This window comes from Miscanthus floridulus, chromosome 18, assembly GCF_019320115.1.
Source record: "Miscanthus floridulus cultivar M001 chromosome 18, ASM1932011v1, whole genome shotgun sequence".
NCBI lineage: Eukaryota > Viridiplantae > Streptophyta > Magnoliopsida > Poales > Poaceae > Miscanthus > Miscanthus floridulus.
In genome coordinates this window covers 14,327,058-14,347,288 of record NC_089597.1, presented here as the reverse complement: position 1 = coordinate 14,347,288, position 20,231 = coordinate 14,327,058, and the positions used below count along the sequence as shown (strand labels likewise).

General features: G+C 42.4%; 1 long non-coding RNA gene across 1 annotated transcript; it reads left to right on the top strand.

The window, feature by feature from the left end:
• Positions 1-14,810: 14,810 nt before the first annotated feature.
• Positions 14,811-17,399, top strand: LOC136522994 (uncharacterized). Its single transcript, XR_010776051.1, has 5 exons — positions 14,811-14,873; positions 15,594-15,702; positions 16,467-16,538; positions 17,089-17,166; positions 17,309-17,399. It is a non-coding gene; the product is annotated as an uncharacterized lncRNA (long non-coding RNA).
• Positions 17,400-20,231: the final 2,832 nt, after the last annotated feature.

Sequence of the window (20,231 nt, the reverse complement as noted above, 5' to 3'; positions counted from 1 at the left end):
CAAGGAATTGGCCAAGCAGCACACCGTCGAGCCGTATGGACCCCGCCGCCATATCTTTAGTGTACGGGGCAAGGGTGGCACAAGCCTGGACGGCGAACGTTATGGTGGACGAAACTACCGAGTTGATCTTGAAAAGGTAGAGTGCAGTTGCAACGTCCCTCAGATCATGCATGCCCCTTGCTCTCATATGATCATGGCCTGTAGGGTTCGCGGGTACAACTATGAGGATTTGCCATATATGTCACCCTTGTATCTTCATTCGAACACCGTTAGTATTTGGGAGATGAGCTTCGAGCCATACCTTGACCCAACACAGTGGCCACCTTATAATTGTTATGACTATGTGCCGCATCCAGATCTAATGGAGGTAGGGAAGGGTAGGAGGAAGAAGAAGCGACTGAAGGGGGAGACTTCAACGAGACCCGTGCCAGGAATCTTTGCTCCGTTTGCAAACAATCTGGCCACAAGGCTAGCCGACATAGAAGACAGCAGGTGATTTCATATTGTGTTCATATTGCATAACAAGTAGTTCAAATTTTGCAATGCTACATAATGTTACTCTGAAAATTGTTAATTTGAATACTCCAACCCTTTGTTTATCATTTTGTAATAGGATGACCCCTCCCACGCCGCACCAGCTGGTCCCCCTTATTGATGTGGAGTACGATGACCCCCTTCTTGTATCGGACGACGAGGTTTATTACGTCGTGAGACTTAGTTCATTATGTCCAACTTATGTCGAACAAATATTATCGTCGAAAACTTGTAGACTCATAAACCAATGAAAATGTTGTATGTCAACTTATCGTCCATTTATTTGCTTCATGTTCATTTTGTACAACACTTGTAGTTTTGTACAGCACCTCCACCTGTAAGCCCACCTCCGCTTGTAGTTCTATAGTTTTGTACAGCATAGACGTGCCGTGGGCTATGGCGCGACAAATGATTACGTTCATTTTAGAAATTTTTAACGCATGATACAAACAGATGTGATCACTTAAGATCGATCATGGGTAATCCGAGTACATCATACATGGGTACAATACATCGTTAGTTCAAAGGGAAGATAAGACAACACAATAGAATTTCTACTACATGGCTACATTGATCATTAATAAAGCATGGAACTAATAGACGGCGCAATCAAAAACCCTCAGTCAGAAACATACTAAGTAAGCAACTCATCGTCCGAGTACCAATCCTCAACCACAACCCTGTTGCTGTGGCTAGGCTCACCTGCGTTGCTCTGACCTGCCTATCGCCTGTAGTAAGCGGCCTCCGCTTCATCTACGGTCGCTGCAGACTGAGTGAAGAACGCGTCGTCATCCTCCTCCGCCTATAACCCCACCTCTGCTAGAGCAATGAGCTCGCTTAGTCTGCCAGTGTCATCCTCATCCTCCTTCGCCTGCAAGCCCACCTCTGCTAGAGCGATTAGCTCGCTTAGTCTACCAGTGTCGTCCTCATCCTCCTCCGCCTGCAAGCCCACCTCTGCTAGAGTAATTAGCTCACTAAGTCTGGCAGTGTCGTCCTCATCCTCGTCCCCCTCATCAGACAACACAATCGGTGATTGAACGGTGCGACCAGCTTGCTTTCTGTGCTCATCTAACTTCTTTTCCTCATACCTTGCATGAGCCACCTATGCAGCATGTTCCTCGCTGTATCCAATCCCTTTATGTATAAAATGCAATCAGTTAGCAACGTGATTATATTACATTTACAATCAGGCAACAAAAATAGGCGTTCAAGCACTCACTGGCACATAATGCAGCAACATGCTCGTTCAAGACATGCATCTGTACTCTTGTCTCCTCCCTTGCCTCCTTCCTTGCCCTCTCCTTCTCTAACGTCATCCGTCTCTCCAATCCTCATTTGTTAAGCCCAACATCAATCGGGTTACAAATACCGTGCTGTCTAGCAAACTCACGCATCTTTTCTTTGTGATGTTTAACGAATAGGTTGACGTAGTCAGGTCCATATCCCCTCTTCCTTACAAGTAGTTGCCTCTTCTTCAGTTCATCCAAGAACTTAGCTTGACCATTGTAACATTCCCACCTGCATTCCCTAGTACTCTGTTCAAAAGAAATATTATATCATATATGTCTTAGCAAAAGAAACAAAATACGATTGCATGTTTACCACAAAAATAATGAACCTCTTTGTACTCAACCATATGACCACAATAATGGCCTATTCCAAGCTCCAAAGGGACTAGGCCATAGTTAGAATTAACACCACATTCGCACTTAACTGGTGGTGCTTTATAAATTAACCTTTCTTTCTTCTTTTGTTTTGCTTTTGGAGCTTCTTTGGGCCATTTGTTCTAAGGACCATACAACCACTCCTTGAAACGACACTTCGCCATTGAATACACCTAAATAACGTGACATTAGTACATGACACATATAGCTCAACATTTCAACACATACACTTTGCACTTACTTCATGCTTGTTTGGACACACAAACTCCAACGTATTGTCAGGGTTTATCACGACTCGGTCTCCGCAATGGCATAGAGGAGGTTCCTCGAGTTGTCTAACTGTAGCTAAGTGCTTCTCCTTAGCCATCATTAGAGGGGGGTTAGGGGGAGGTGGAACCCACCGCTCAAAATGCTCTCGTGGATGTCGCCCTCTCCACCAATCGTCGAAAAGGAGGTACGTAGGGTCAAACTTGTCTGCACCGTCGATCCACTGAAAGAAAAAAGCACCTCTCACGGGCCTACACAACAAAAATTCAACAAAATATTAGTAACCTAGTAATACAAATGAAGAAGAAAAATATACAGAAACAATAACTTATATTAAAATGATTGCACGTGTAGAAGCAATGAGCCGCTATGTCCAGATGTCTCGATTGAAACACGTCGGCCGGACGACCACAGTCACAATTAAGGACAGGGAGTTCAGGAGGGACGAGGGCATCTTTGCTAGACTCGTCGGGGTACATTTCTCTAGGATGATCCCGTTCTCATCATAACTGCTCCTGAAACATGTCTTCCATCTAATAAAACGGTTCAAATTAAACACCAATCAAAACAACGCAAAATAATGCAAAATATAATCATTTGCAATGCAACTAAAATATTATAAACAACAATTATAGCAACAAAAATATACATGGCAAACATACTTCTAACTAAATAATTAACCTTAACATTGACAAACTCATACTAATATCTTCACCATAGTTCCCAAACATAATTTTCCTACTAACCTTAACTCCCATTCATAATATCCTATCCACCATTCAAATGAAAATAAAATGTGCATCATTACCTTGAACTAGGACGAGGAGGGAGGGAGGCGGCTGAGGAATGGAAGGGAAGGGAGGAAGGCGTCAATGGAGGGCTGGGCTGCCGCCGTTCGTGGCGTGGCGTGCTTGGATGAGCGGAGTCCGTTTTGCTGCTCGGGCAGTGGGACTGGCCATGGCAGAGGTTATACCTGGCTCTGCCGTGCCATGGATCAGGGCGCAGCACTGCCGTGCCAAGATCAGTGGCGCGGTAGAGCCCTGCCACGTTAGCGGCCAGCGCTTCCGGTCGCCGCCATGTCAGCCCTCTGCGGCGCCGCCATGCATGGCGCGGCACAGATATTTGGCCGCGCCAGGGCAATAGGCGCGGCCAAAAGTGTTAGTTTAAAAAAACCGAGAGTGTTAGATTTAAAATTAAGTTTGAAAAAGTGTTAAAATTAAAAAAAAATCACCCCAACGGCTACTTTCTTGGTGGGCCTTATAAATAGACCCCCCAACCGGCCATTTGAGATGTGGAGAGCTGAGGAAAGATACCAAGGGTGTTGATACATCATTTTAGTGATCTCCACTTGCATAGTGCTTAGTAATTCATTAGGTGATTAGCGTAGGTGCTTTACGAAGTGTTTAGGTTGATTAGACCATCGCTTATGCGCTTGCTCTAGGTTTAGGCCTAGTGTTTAGTGAGGTTTGCACACCTCTTATCACTCGGTGCTTCCGCGCACCATTGTTGTACATTGGATGGGATTGTAGTATTGCGAGATCACACCAACCGCGTTTGTGATGTGGCCGACACCATGTACTGAAGGGAACAAGACCCACGGCGGTTTGGCCAGAAGCTTGATAGTGAAGACGGTGGGGAGCATCCGGGAGAGGCTTGCCGGAAGGCACGTCGGAGACCCACTTGCGCGTGGGGAAGGCCCAAGGCTATCCATGAGTTACCCGACCGAGAGCTTGGCCCTTGCGAGTGGCTTCAACGAGGACTAGGGGGAAGCTTACGCACTTCTCGATACCTCGGTAAAAATACTGAAGTCGTCGATGGGAGCTTGCATATCTCTACCTTACTCTTTAGCTTTCGCATTTACATTGCAATCTTGGTGTGTGGTTTACTTTCATAGCTTAGTGATAGGCTAGTTGATAGGTTTAGAACCTAGGTTGCATAACTCCTTTTACGGTAGAGATATCAACATACTAGCAAAAACAAAGTTGCACATTTAGATAGTTTATATTTTGCATAAGTTTTGCTAAGGGTAGAAAAAGAGGCCATAGTTTAGGGTTAGAGTTTTAAGTTACCTAATTCACCCCCCTCTTAGGCGTTACGGTACCTTTCAATTGGTATCAGAGCGAGATTGGCTCAATTTGGACCTTTGGCTTCACCGCCGTTGAGCCAACGCTATTTAGAGTGGTTGGGATGGATACCTCTAGGCCTCTGCACTTTGACGGCACTAACTTCCCCTACTATAAAGCTAGAATGGCTTGTCACCTTGAGGCGGTAGATTTGGATGTTTGGAGAGTCCTCGTGACGGGATGAAACCCATTAAGAATCTCAATAAACCCACAAAGAGTGAAGAAAAAGAAATTCATTTCAATGCTAGAGCTAAAAATTGCTTGTTTGAATCTTTTAGCATGGATGTGTTTAACTAAGTGTTCACTTTAAATACGGCACATGAAATTTGGTTAAAACTCCAAGAGCTCCATGATGGCACAACTAATGTCCATGAGCAAAAACATTATCTAGCTAAATAAAATTATAATTCCTTTAAAATGAATGATGATGAGCTAGTTCATGATATGTATTCTCGTTTGAATCTAATTATCAATGAGCTCCATTCAATAGGATTAACGAAGCTAGATGATGCGGATATTGTGAGGAAGATCATCTCTGTGCTACCACAAAAGAAATATGCAAGCATCATCACCATTCTTCACAACATAGAGGACTTGAGCACCACGACCCTGACTATAGTCATTGGCAAGATAGTGGTATTTAAAATGTCACAAAACTGGATCAAGAAGAAGTTTCATCATCAAGCAAAGACAAAGCTCTCGTATGTAGTGAGAAAAAGAAAATAAAGGGCAATCAAGTTAAGACAAGCTCAAGCTCAATCTCCTCAAGTAAAGAAGAAGAAGATAAGGATGATGATGAAGAAGAATCAAGTGATGATGATCAATCTTTCTCGTCCACCTCTGACCTTAATGAAGAATCAATTAAACTTATCAACAAGGTGGAGAAGATGATCCAAAGGCTCAATGTTAAGGGTGTACGCCCATCCAAATTCAAGATTTCATCTTCACCAATCAAAGAAATGAGCAAAGAAAGAAAGGATGCTATGGATGCGATGAGTTGGAGCACTTTATGAAAGTTTGTCTAAACAAGCCCACACCCAAGACAAAGAAGAAGGCATACAAGGACAAAGCCCTTACATCAATAAGGTCATGGGATGATTCTTCAAGTGAAGAAGAAGACCACCACAAGAGGCGTCGGCATAAGCACTCATCATCAAGCACTTCACGCGTGTGCCTTATGGCACAAGGTAACAAAAAATATATCCCTAGTGATAGTGACAATGATAGTGATGATGAGCTACCTTTTTATGATGAAATTGTGCAAGAAAATCTTAACTTTGCTAATGTTTGCACTAGTCAACAAAAGAAGCTTGAAAAATTAAAAGAAAAACTAGATAGCTCACAACAAGCTTATGCTACTTTGCTTGAACAATATGAAACTTTTGCCAATCTTAGTATGGCGCTATCTACTAAACTTGAGCAACTTGAGACTAGTGCAAACACAAATAATTGCACAATCAATGATGAGCAACTTGTAAAGAAAAATAAAAAAATAAAGAAAAATTTAGCTAACTCACAAGATGATTATAAAAGTTTGCTCGCTAAAATGGAAACTATGTGTAAACATTGTGATGAGCTAACTAATAAAGTTGCTAATCTTGAAGCCGTCCGTACTACCCTCACCAAGGCACTAAAAAGAAAAGTTCTATCTTTGACATGCCTAAAAACGATGCTTCTACTTCTTTCAATAATTTATATTTAGACTCACCCTTGTACAACCAAGTTTGTGTTGAGAAAATTATTGTAGATACATGCACACAAGAGGTTGCAATGAAGAATGAGCAACTCAAGCAAGAAGTGGCTCGCCTTACCAAGGACTTAACTCAAGTAAAAGGCAAAACAGAGCAAGCCCAACTTCATCAAGATAACACCGTCAAGGGAGTGAATAGGCTTGATGAAGGACAACCCGTGGTTTGCTATGTGTGCCACAAGGAAGGTCACAAGTCCTATCAGTGCAAGGTAAAAAATTGGGGAGGAGCTAAGAAAAAAGAGAAAAAAAGGAAACAAGTAAGCTCTCCAACACCTACACCAACAAGGTGGACAAAAAGGCCTCCACACCTTATCTCTTGAAGAAGAAAAAAAATGACAAGGTGGTGGCCATCAAAGTGAACAAACAAGCCAACAATGGGGCCAAACGCATTTGGGTGCAAAAGGAGATCATTTTCAACATAAAGAGCACCAAGAAGGTTTGGATCCTGAAAGGGAAGTGAGAAGTCCAATGGACTTCGAAGAATTTAGAGACTTGGCAAAGTATGGGTGCATTTCATAGGGTGCATCATTATGGACAAGGTAATTGCCAAGTGGGTTAGTGAATACTATGGACCCAAATTCTCCTTTCCACGTTAGGTAACTAGATTTAATTTCTTGCAATCTTAATTAGCATCTAGTTTCTTTTCATGCCTAGGTTTGTATTTGCATGCTTAAATCTTTTGTCATGCATACACTAGGTAAATAATATGGTAGGCTTTCTCGATTTCACTCTTAACCCTTGGAGCAAACCTACATGGTTTAAATTGTTTAGGAGCATGGCACATAGCTTGTTTTACAATTGTTCATATAATATGTGCCAAAGTCCAAATTGTAGATAATTTCTTCCAAATATCACTTTCGAAAATGATTCTCACATTCATGTGATGTCATCTTTCAAGTGATATTTTTTATTCTAAAATCAATTTGTGTGTATCCTACAAGTATTCCATACTTGTGTACACAAATTTAGGGGAGATTACTCTACAAGTTAGATGCTTTGAGACTAACATCTTTTCAAACTTATCATGTGTGTAGTAGTCTCACTACAAGGAAAATGGAGTCCCCAGAGTTAAGCATCATACTTTAAATATCCACCACCTATTGCAAGTGGTATTAATCAAATTGGTTTCCACATGTGGTAATTCTAAACCGATATCACAATGTTGATTTCATTTTGGTATTTATATGCTTTCTCCATGCATTATATAGATTAAACTCCCTTGAGCATTAATTTGTCAATTATGCATAAACTACATTCTCCAAAGGATCACAATGTAATGTGAGAGTCAAATTTTAGGGGGAGTTTAGTCTATATAATGTGAGAGTCAAATTTTGTGACCCATTTCACTCCACATACAAAGGATCACAAAGTTTGATTCCCCCTCATGCTACTAATGTCTTCCTTTTCGGTGTTGGATTCCAAAGGAGAAGAATTTATAGGACCAAAAGCAAGCCCGATCATAATAATTTACAAGTGGTAATGGTCCGAGAAAGGGAGGATAGTGGATTATAGAATTAGGGGGAGGCTTAAATCTATAATGCCACATGGGGACATTTGCAAAGGCAAGATAAGTTTCCAAAGATGTTTACATGTGGTATCTTTTAGCATGCATTGCATCCTAGCAAGTAAATAGTTTTTAAATTCCAAAAATTTTATTATTTGTTTGTTTTGGTCGTGTTATCATCAATCACCAAAAAGGGGGAGATTATAAGGAAAATGGACCATAGGGCCATTTACTTTGGATTTTGGTGTTTGATGACCAACACAATCAAATTGGACTAATGAATTTGCAAGTAATTATTTAGTAGTTCAATAGGATGCAAGAAGTGACTTGGACGAAGGTGGCATGATGATCCCATGATCAACACCATAAGCAAGACTCTAGAAGCACAAGAGAAGACACAAGATATCAAGCATAGTCCAAGTATGAAGATGGAAACCAAGCCGGACGCAAGATCGTAAAGAAACAAGCTCGACAGAGGTGACCGGACGCGACCCTTATAGGGACCGAACACATCCAATCAGTTGCTTGGCAACAGCAGGCGTCAGTAGCTGTGACCGGACGCTGAGCGAAGCAGTGACCGGATGCACCGATGACACTGTTCTTCATCACGACAATGTTTTCAGCGTGACTGGATGTAGCGGCACTGGACGACCGGACGCACAAAGTACAGTGTCCGATCGAGTCCAGAGAGGTTCTAGAGCGGCGCCAGCGCGACCGAACACGTCCGATCGAGTGAGACCAGACTCGGCCCAGAGTCCGATCAATGCGAGCGCTGTAATGGTCGGGACGACCAGACGCGTCCGGTCAGGACGACAGCAGCGTCCGGTCAGTAGCAGAAAGCTGGGTTTCGCCCCTAACGACTATTTTCTCGGTGGGGCTTATAAATAGACTCCCAACCGGTCATTTGAGATGTGGAGAGCCGAGGAAACATACCAAGGGTGTTGATGCACTATTTTAGTGATTTTCACTTACATAATGCTTAGTGATTCATTAGGTGATTAGCGTAGGTGCTTTGCGAAGTGCTTAGATTGATTAGACCACCGCTTATGCGCTTGCTCTAGGTTTAGGCCTAGTGTTTAGTGACGTTTGCACACCTTTTATCACTCGGTGCTTGCGCGCACCATTATTGTACATCGGATGGGCTTGTAGTCTTGCGAGATCACACCAACCGAGTTTGTGGTGTGGATGCCACCGTGTATCGAAGGAAACAAGATCCGCGGTGGTTTGGCCGAAAGCTTGATAGTGAAGACGGCGGGGAGCATTCGGGAGAGGCTTGCCAGAAGACACGTCGAAGACCCACTAGCGGATAGAAAAGGCCCAAGGCTATCCACGGAGTTACCTGACCGGGAGCTTAGCTCTTGCGAGGGATTCCTTGCGAGGGTCTCCAACGAGGAATAGGGGGAAGCTTGTGCGCTTCTCGATACATCGGTAAAAATATCGGAGTCGTCGATGGAAGTTTGCATATCTGTACTTACTCTTTAGCTTCCGCATTTATATTGTAATCTTGTTGTGTGTTTTACTTTTCTAGCTTAGTGATAGACTAGTTGATAGGTTTGGAACTTAGGTTGTATAACTCCTTTTACGGTAGAGATAGCAACATACTAACAAAACCGTAGTTGCACATTTAGATAGTTTATCTTTTGCATAAGTTTTGCTAAGGGTAGAAAAAGATGCCAAAGTTTAAAGTTAGAGTTTTAAGTTGCCTAATTCACCCCTTTTTACGTGTCACGGTCCTAAAACATACTAGCAAAACCGTAGTTGCACATTTAGATAGTTTATCTTTTGCATAAGTTGTGCTAAGGGTAGAAAAAGATGCCAAAGTTTAGAGTTAGAGTTTTAAGTTGCCTAATTCATTTTTCTTTTAGGTGTCACGGTCCCTTTCAATTAGTATCCACGGGCAAGACATTCAGACCATAGAGATATTGGGACTTTGGGAGCATATGCATGTGCCATCTGAACACTCTGTCTATTCATACACACGACGGAAATTGCTAACGAGTCGGGCGCGTTTTGGAGATACAGAGGAGATGAGCCGGTCACCATGGCCACACCGAGCTAGAGCTTGCTGTGACCAGCCCACTTGGCCGTCACACGCGCACACGCCAAGGGGGTCCGCAACAGTGCTGGTATTTACCGACCCCATACTAGGATCAGACTGGATTGCTGGTCGAGGCCACAAACCAGATGCACACTTGCAGGAGCTCCTTGGTTGCTGGATGCAGGCGCCAGCTCCCAATACCCATATGACCTTGGCACATGCCACGCTTCTCTTCAATCTTTCTCCATCTGAAACATTTTTTTTGAGACAGAAAGAGGATCCCATTAACTCTTGTCCAAGCCTAAATCGTCGGTGGCCACCAAATCAGAAGTGGAGCAGGAACATCATCAGGCCAAATCAAGACACGCCTGGTCCTAACTCCACACCTATCTTAGCAAGTTTCTCTGCTGCTGCATTACATATATTCTTGGATTATACAAAACCCGCACACACAAATTCAGTGATCATAAAGAATTTTAGTTCCTGAAACATGACTCCATCTGGTGATAAGTCCAATAATGATGATCATGGTAGCGCCATCTTCAGATTTATTGCATCTGTTTCCATTTCTATTCGCATCATGCTTGCATTTGTGGTGAACGTCAAAGCATGGAAAGCTCCTATCGTCTCCGCTTGGAGGGCATCCATGCACTCATCAATTTTCCTCGCACTCGAGCCAAGCACTTCACCATGTTCATCCCTTATGATGAAGCCTCATGCACCCTCTCTTTTCTCCTCCTGAAATGAGCCATCAATGTTAATCATCATAAAATCAGGAGCAGGCCGGCACCATTGTTGGATTTGTGGTTCCTCCTTGTATGAATGTGTTCCATCTCACTAAAATCAGTATAGTGGTGATTTACTGTTCCCACCATATACCCTGGTTGCTTCACTCCTTCTGCATTGAATTCGTTTCTAGAGGACCAGATCATCCAAAGGTGATGATGGCTCGCACCTGTGTCTCCCTTTCTCATCTAGCTTCAGATGCACATGAGGACCTCCATTGGGGACGGCATCACAGCTAGCTAAGATGACTCTGCTATCCTCCATCAGAAGTTCTCTCCACACCTGACGAGCGTACTAGCATTTGAAAAATAAATGTCCTCCGTCCCCATCCAGTCTAGCATAAGGAGCCACCTATGAAATTGCATCTTCATAAGCGGTTTTTAGATGGCCTAACTATGAAAAATACCTCTCAAGCCCATAGTCATTAGGACCGGACCGGACCGGCGGTCCGACTGGTAAAAGACCAAACCAAAGCCTACACCAGTCTGGTTCACTTAAAAGACTGTCGGTGCAATCAGACCAGTAAAAACCAGATAAACCGGATGGTTTTTTTATGAAACCAGCGAACCGGCCAGTTGCAGGTGAACCGTCCCGGTCTGAGCGAGATGCTGTTAGTGCTGCGCACGTGCTCCCCCGCTGGGCCCCTCTGGCTGCTGCTGACGGCCTGCCGCTGTGGCCTAGTGGCGCTTGGAGGCTGGAGGCTGGAGCCTTTCACATGCGTCGTACCTTGCCTCTTGCTGTGGTTGATTTTGGTAGCACTGACGTCAGTTGACGTCAGAGCTGCCTTTTTAATTTCAAAATTATATCACCTTTTCATATAAGCTCTAAATTAAATAAATAACATATCTATTTTGATCATCTCGACAAGCTCTTCTCAATCACTACTAGAAACAGAGACTTTGCCGAGTATCAAAAATCGGGCACTCGACAAAGACCTTTTTTGCCGAGTGCTGCACTCGGCAAAGAATTGCACTCGACAAAGAGTTCTTTGCTGAGTGCCAGGCATTCGACAAAGGACTTCTTTGCCGAGTGCTAGACTCTTGGCAAAATCTCTACACTCGGCATAGGCTGCCCGCGAAATGGTGTTCGGTCACGGCCTTCTTTGCCGAGTGCATGCTGTTAGGCACTCGGCAAAGATTTGATTTTTTTTTTAAAAAATTTCTTTGCCGAGTGTCCCAGATCTGGCACTCGGCAAAGATATAATTTTTTTTAATTCTTTGCCGAGTGTCTCAGATCTGGCACTTGGCAAAGAATTTAAAAAAAAAATACTTTATCGAGTGCCCCTGACACGGCACTCGGCAAAGATTTAATTTTTTTTATAATTTCTTTGCCGAGTGCTCACGTGGATGCACTCGGCAAAGAGGAAATTTTTTTAAAAAAATTTAAAACCCTCTTTGCCGAGTGCCTTATGCCTGGTACTCGGCAAATACACTTTTTGTCGAGTGCCATGCCACGGCACTCGGCAAAGTTTTTTTTTGGCCTCCAATTTTTTTGTGCAGCCCTTTTAAAGCACCAGGAACTCCTAGTTACAATTTGGGAATTTTTTTTGGCTTTTTGATATATTTAGTTACTTTATTTCATTTACTTGAATTTTTCCAAAAAATAGAAATTTAAACTGCACGTAGTATGAATAATGGAATTTAATGATTCAAAAATTGATAGTCATGTTAGTGAGTGTTGTGAGAAGCCGTATCGAGGAACGGACCTGAAATTTTGGACATCTTGTTCATGAAACATGTCCGCGAAATTGCATGTGAAGTGTTTTTAAATTCTATAAAAAACAAACGAAGTCCGAAAATTATGAAACTTGTTGAGATGTCGTGATATCATTTGTAGAGGCTATGATAAAAATTTTAGAAGATTTCGTGCACGTTGTCACGTACGATGCTTACAAACCAGGACATCTCTACATGTGAGATCTGATATCACATGTAGAGATGTCCTGGTTTGTAAGCATCGTACGTGACAACGTGCATGAAATCTTTTGAAATTTTTATCATAGCCTCCACATATGATATCACGACATCTCAACAAGTTTCATGATTTTCGTACTTCGTTTGCTTTTTATAGAATTTAAAAACACTTCACACGTAATTTCGCGGGCATGTTTCGTGAACAAGATGTTCGAAATTTCGGGTCTGTTCCTGGATACGGCCTCTCAACTAACATGACTATCAATTTTTGAATCATTAAATTCCATTATTCGTACCACGTGCAGTTCAAATTTCTATTTTTTTTAAAAAAATTCAAGTAAACGAAATAAAGTAACTAAATATATCAAAAAGCCACAAAAAATCCCCAAATTGTAACTAAGAGTTCCTGGTGCTTTAAAAGGGCTGCACAAAAAAATTGGAGGCCAAAAACAAAAAAAAACAAAAAAAACTTTGCCGAGTGCCGGGGCATGGCACTCGGCAAATGGGGTCTTTGCCGAGTGCCACAGATAAGGCACTCGGCAAAGAGGGTTTGGTTTTTTTAAAAAATTCCTCTTTGCCGAGTGCCTTCACATGACACTCGGCAAATACTTTTTTTTAAAAAAAAATTAAATATTTGCCGAGTGTCGTCCCAGGGACACTCGGCAAAGTATTTTTTTCAAAAAAAAGATATTTTTTTTAAAAAAATCTTTGCCGAGTGCCGTGCCAGGGACACTCGGCAAAGTATTTTAAAAAAAAAATTACCGAGTGCCAGATCTGAGACACTCTGCAAAAAAATTTAAAAAAAATAAATCTTTACTCTGAAAGTCAGATCTGAAACACTCGACAGAGAATTTTTTAAAAAAAAAAAATTAAATCTTTACCGAGTGCCTCGTCCGGCACTCGGCAAATAAAAAATCTGGGACTTAAGCGAATTCGGCAAGCGGCTGGCAAACAGACAGCCAGAGCCAGCCCCCGCGCCCACGCCCGCGCCGCCCCCGCCCCCGCGCCGCCCCCGCCCCCGCGCCGCGCGCCGCGCCCACGCCGCCACCGCCCGCGCGCTCGGCCGCAGCCCCTCCCCGCGCCGCGCAGTGGAGTCCTCCCCCGGGCTCACCAAAGAGGAGCAGGAGCCGTCCCCGGCCGCCAGTGAGGCCCAGGAGCAGCTAGCGCCCGCGGCGGCAGCATTCGAGGTCAAAGAGCTTGGGTGGGGGACCCAGCTCGCCGTTAAGCTCCGCATGCTCGTGGCGCCGCCGTGGCAGCGCGTCCGCAAGGGAAGCGTCCTCAACATGAAGCTTCGCGGTGAGGTGATTGCTTCCGGGCACGAAGCACTTGCCGTTTATGCTCTCCTTTAATGCGATTTGATCATTTCGTACATCCTGAAGGTCTTCGTAATGTGTGTCTTAGCCTCTTAGGGCCTGTTTGGGTCCATTGTGATTATAATAATCAGCTAAAATAATCTAATTGTGATCCCAACAGGCCTAGATTATGACCTGGATTATATCCACCTCGGACCTGGTTTTTGGTGATCATGAATATTTTTCACTTGAACTAAGAATAATCAAGGAATCCAAACACTCACATCATTATAGTTCATAATCTAGATTGTAATAGTCCTCTGTATAATCTAAGATTATAATAATCCAGTTGTGATCACCCTTAATATTTTTGTGCTGGCTGTTTAGCTTTGCTTTCATAGAATTTTCTTATGGTGTTGGCTCCACTCTCGTCCAATATTACTTGCCATTGTGTAATCTAGACTTTGTCTTCTTCCCCCAGTTGTTGTCAACTTTGCTAATGTATGGCGTATGCTCTATGGTGTGACTTTGTGATTTTTGTTGTCGCTGGTAATGGTTGCAGATATCTGATGAATTGAAGACACGCTTCTCATCAGGGCTGTCACTACCACAAATCTGTGAGAATTTTGTTAAGGCAGCATATGACCCACTGTCTAGAACAAGCAAACGGACAAGCTGGTCAGGTCAGCGTGCATCATGCAGGTTATTGAAGGCCAGTATTCATCGGGAATCTTGATTTGTTGGTAGATCGATCAAGCACATATAGCTAATTAGCTAGCATATATAGTCAGCCAAGAGAAGAGATAAAAATTTGGCACTGCATATTAGCTAGCATGTACATGCCTGGTGTGTTAGCTATTACTCTGCATCGTTGTCGCTTTACCTTTTTTCTACAATTTCATGAATGTAACTAACACAGTAGTCATGTCATCCTTGTATAGGAATCAAGTGAGAAGTTAGCGATGGGTGAATTTTTTTGGCATAAAACCTCCTGAGAAGAAGGCAAGTATAATACATTCCCATTCTGTCATTTTTAGATGTGCTGCATTGTGTTATGTCGGTTTAGGCATCTTTCCGGCTACACTGTGAATTATCTCTATTTTAGGAAATGGAACTAGTTTAGTATTTCTGAAAGCTAGTGCATATCTATAAGCATTTTCTTTCTTGTCTGAACCCAGCAACCTGCTATACTAGCCACTATTATAGTGCTAATGTTCATTATACTTGTGCTATACTGACCACTATTCTAAAAGCTCTTGTTAACTGACTAGTGTGGATCAGGTAGTGTTAATGTGCTATTATACTTGTGCTTGAGATATCATCGTTCATACTGATTCTATGGGTCCTTTCTGAACTCCTCAAGTAGTATAGGAGGAAGTTGTATTGCAGTTTTCATCGGGGCAGAGTTAGAGCTTGTGCAGTATGGTGCACACATACATTCTACTGCGAGTACAATGTACAACAATAAATGCAGTTCTCTAGTCAAGCCTAAGATTTGTCTTGCTTTAAATTTTTGATTTGCTGCTGCACTGCAAGTTTTAAGTCGATCTTGTTCTGGCATGTATAAGGTAGTGTTGGATGACCTAGGTGTACAATTCATATTTTTATGTTCCTGTCTTGTTCACCGTGGAGAATTTTAAATTGCTTATGAGAATTCAGATTATATCTTTTGCTCTTTCTATTTGTATACATGATTTCCTTATGACCACTTAATTTTTGCAGTAAAAGGATGATAGGTTCTATTCTAAAGCAGCAGGCACCTGACAACCATAGAGCTGTGTCCGTAGCGGTGGCAAGCTCCTGCAAGTGCCAAAAACCAAGCTACTATTGAGTAAGTTCTTCAATATGATGTACATAATATTCTGAACTTGACTGAATTTTTTATACCCAAATGTCTGACCAGCTGCACTTATCTTCAGTGGCCATTTATAATGGTTTTGCAGAATGTCAAGAACATGCCTTACTCAATGTAGCCACCTATAGTATGATAACAGTTGCACTTATCTTCAGCTGCAAGTACCTATAGTATGATAATTGTTCTAAAAAATATTGTCTGATCATAAAAAATTAAATATTAGTGAACTGATAGTAAATTCAGACCACACTAACTCTTAAAATTATCTTGCAAAAGCAATGATATTTAAGATAGTAGCTGTAATCTGGAGACTACAACACAGAAAAATTAAGAATACACCTTCCATGCAAACTTCTGTACAAATGAAGGAACTCTATGTTACTTGCTTGCTACCAATAGTGCTAGGGACATTCTGATTCAGATTATCATCGGGTTCTAATTATTGGCCTGAGCCAGATTGGTTTTTTTGGTGCCAAATTTGACAGAGAGGGACATAAATATGGTAACATATACCTGATTACTAACTGGCGAGCCAATATATGTTCTATTCCAGAAAACATCTCTTCTCTGGAATTGAGATCTCTTGGTCCAATTATTATTATTAATCCAGTAAACATGCATCCTTAGAAAGATCTATATAAATATTTGTGTACTTTACTCACTGTTTCTACTATATAAAAAAAATCATCAGTTCAGTTAGTTTCTTCTTATTTCACTAACTTTATATGTGTATATATCAGGTGCTTTCTTGACCACTCTGAATACGCAACTGGGCTATCAAATATTGCTAAAGAAAATATCCTGGTTGACAGGTAAACTTTCTTTTTTCTCGCAAAAAAAATCACACAGTGTTTGTCCTTCTAGTGCCAATGCAGGCCGTGGGTTTCACATATTGAAGAACCTTGAAATCTTGCATATTCTACTGCCAGCTTTGTGTGCAGCAGTGGTTCTGACCACAAGTTGCAGGTTGAAATTTAAGCATACTTTTTGATAAATGAGCACCCTAGAACTTTCTCAATCATGATTTATGCCCCTCTTTTGGCAAAAAACAAAAGATCATGTACTATTTACTGACACAGTGTATCACTTTGACACTTTCAATTGCATTTAGATTGTAATTGAATTTTTATTCAGGATAAATCTCATGTGTGAGTTGACACAGAGCAAGGACTATTGTTCTGTACATGCGAATTTTGTAGGATACAATCCAAATGGAACCAGTTTATATATCAATTGTATTTCATTTTGTAATACTTTTCTGTATAGAGTGGCCTTCTATGTTAGAAAGGCCACATTTTGGATTGCATACCAAATTGTTATTTTCTATATCGAGTAAGGTAGGTCTTATTCCTTGCATTTCAGGTATGATTGAGCATGTTGGCTGAGACCTGGTGCCTTAAATATCTTAGGATGCGCTGCTGCTTCACTCTCTATGTCTAAGTAAGTTTGGTTGATTAATGGTGCAAGAGAGCTGCTGCATACTGCCCTTCTTTCTAAACATTGCCAGCTGCAAACCTTATTGCTTATTACACCTGTTGTTGGCACTTTTAAATTTGTACTTTGGTTTATAATGGTTTTGCAGGATCTCAAGAACAACCCTCATACTCAATGTAGTCACAGCTTATGTAGTGTTAAAAATCTTCTATGTTGCTGCTCATGTATTTGTCATGATGGAATGTAAAAAAAAAATTACATTTTTCCAGCTTTGCCGAGTGCTGTGACCATGGCACTCGGCAAAGATTTTTTTTAAAAAAAAATTCAAACTTTGCCGAGTGCCGGCTAGAGGGCACTCGGCAAAGATTTTTTTTTAAAAAAAAATCCAAACTTTGCCGAGCGCCGGACAGGGGGCACTCGGCAAAGAAATTTTGTAAAAAAAATAAAAAATCTTTGCCGAGTGCCTCAGGGTTGGCACTCGGCAAAGATTTTTTTTTAAAAAAAATAAAAAATCTTTGCCGAGTGCTTGCAGGCTTGACACTCGGCAAAGAATTTTTTTTTAAAAAAATAAAAAATCTTTGCCGAGTGCCTGCAGGGTTGGCAATCGGCAAAGATTTTTTTTAAAAAAAATAAAAAAATCTTTGCCGAGTGCCTGCAGGGTTGGCACTCGGCAAAGAAATTTTTAAAATAAAAATAAAAAAAATCTTTGTCGAGTGCCTGCAGGGTTGGCACTCGGTAAAGCCACCGTCAACGGGGCCGGCGCCGTGACGGTCGCTTTTCTTTGCCGAGTGTCCCCGGGGCACTCGGCAAAGCCTTTGCCGAGTGCCCGATAAAAGACACTCGGCAAAGAAGGCTTTGCTGGTCAATTTTTTGCCGTGTGTTCTTTGCCGAGTGCCGCACTCGGCAAAGGCTTTGCCGAGTGCAATTTGGCCTCAGGCACTCGGCAAAGAACCTGAATCCAGTAGTGAATGGTACACACTATTTCAACATTTGAGATAGTTTTGCAATAATGAGTATTTGAATTACTATTCAAATCATTTTTGCACCAATTCGTAAGTGGTCCATATATTATCCTTTCATTCACATTTTTTGGCCTAGCCCGTAAAAAACCTCTGTAGTACAAAAATTGTGAAATTTATTAAATTAAGACTTATCCTGTTACGATGCATTTTGAAATGTTAACATTTTATTATCTTTTGGCGGTCAGATTATTTAAGTTTAAGGTTTGCCAAAAGACACGTGTTAATTTTGGAGTACCTCAATCTGAGTCACTTCCTTCTCTCCTCTCCCTCGTCCCATCCAACGTCATCCGGCTCTTCATGACGATGTGGCTAGTTCTAGGAGCTGCGCCCTCCACGATAGAGAGGGCCGGTGGCCAAGATTCATGGCGGTCCGGATCCAGTCTACCAAGCCCCGATTAGGATGGTCCGCCAAGATGTATATTGTGGGCAGCCCCCACGATTGTGTCCTGGTTCAATGGCATCTCGTAGACAGCTGGTGCCAGTGGCCTTCATGAAGGCACGTGTCGGTGGCCTTGGAGCGGCACAAACAACTTCAACAAGACTAGGGAAGCCTCCATGGTCTGATGGAATGTGGGGTTAGTGCAACCTGTATGTGGGCCACCCAACCCCCCAACTACCTGTTTGTGCTCTATTTCTTGTACATCTTATATGAGTACACTGCACACTACTTAAAGACTGTCCGGCCCCTTGATCGTGGCCTACATTAGCTTCTATACCATTTTTGGTCTTCATATAATCCTTTGCTCCATATACAATTATTAGATACCAAGTCTTGGGGTCAAGTCAGTTGTATTATCAATGTGATTAATAACTCAAGTGCAATTAGCTCATGCAAAACTCACGTTAGTCACATATACTTGTGTTCATCAATGAACAAAACCCTATTTTCTTCGCAATAGGGTCTAGAAGGGTTCAGTCGCTATTAGTCTCACACACACACATGGTCAGCCTCAATGTCTGCCTTGCCACCAGTCGCGTCCATGCATGGCACACCGGTTGTACTACCCTTGCCTCACCGTCGGCCTCACCATGCGAGCACTTGCTACGCTGTGGCAACCAAGATGCGATGGCTGTGCTGCCGCTGCAACCATGCCACGTATTCCATGGAGTCGTCGATCCACATGCAGCGAGGACCCGTCGTCAAGCACCATGGCTAAAAGTCTATGTGCAGCGTAGTGGCACAGCCTCCAAGAAGGAGGAGGAAGAGGAAAGCATGCGTCTTGTGAACAATGAGGGTGAGAGGAGTAGGCGGCTTGAAAGCACGCTGCCATAGGGGATAAGAGGTGAGCAAAGTGGGCGTCCTATGATGGTGTCATCTGCTCTATTGGACTGCTGTGAGTGATGAAGACACAAAGCAATCCTTTTACACCGTTAAACTGAAAGTGTCGCCACTGCTGTTCAGGCTGCTTTCCTGATGCTTCCTATTCCGATCTCTTACTGCGTCTCTTAGCTTCTTCCCCATAGTCCCTATGAGCATGTGTGACCACCACATCTACTACCTATTTATAAGAACTTTAGTGTACGTAAGGAACAATAGAGTTATCAAAAAATGAATTTATAAACAACAAACTTGTTGCTTCTGTAGTTGAACCGGCATATATCTAAGAGAATAATTGGTGCCTTATATGCACGCTAACCTTATATGCACAATTTCTCGGAGCGAACACTAATACACGCACACACCTTATGTGCACGATAGGACTCTTTTGTGCATAATTTTTAATTTGAAACTTTATTTGTTGAACATGTTGGTTGCACAATTAGTAAATTCCCATTGTAATTGATCCTGAATAATACTAGTTGGAACATTGATAATCAGAATGTCTCCTTACACTAGTACACAAACGAGCTGTACTCTCGGTTGGAAAACCCTTTCAATCCCGGTTTCCCAACCAGGAGCACGAATGCGGGACTAAAGGGCCACTCCTTTAGTCCCGGTTTCTCGCCTGGGGCTAAACGTCCACCTTTAATCCCGGTTGGTAATACTAACCGGGGCTAAAGAGGCCTCCTGGCCTGGCCACGTGGGCCGGCCCTTTAGTCCCGGTTGGT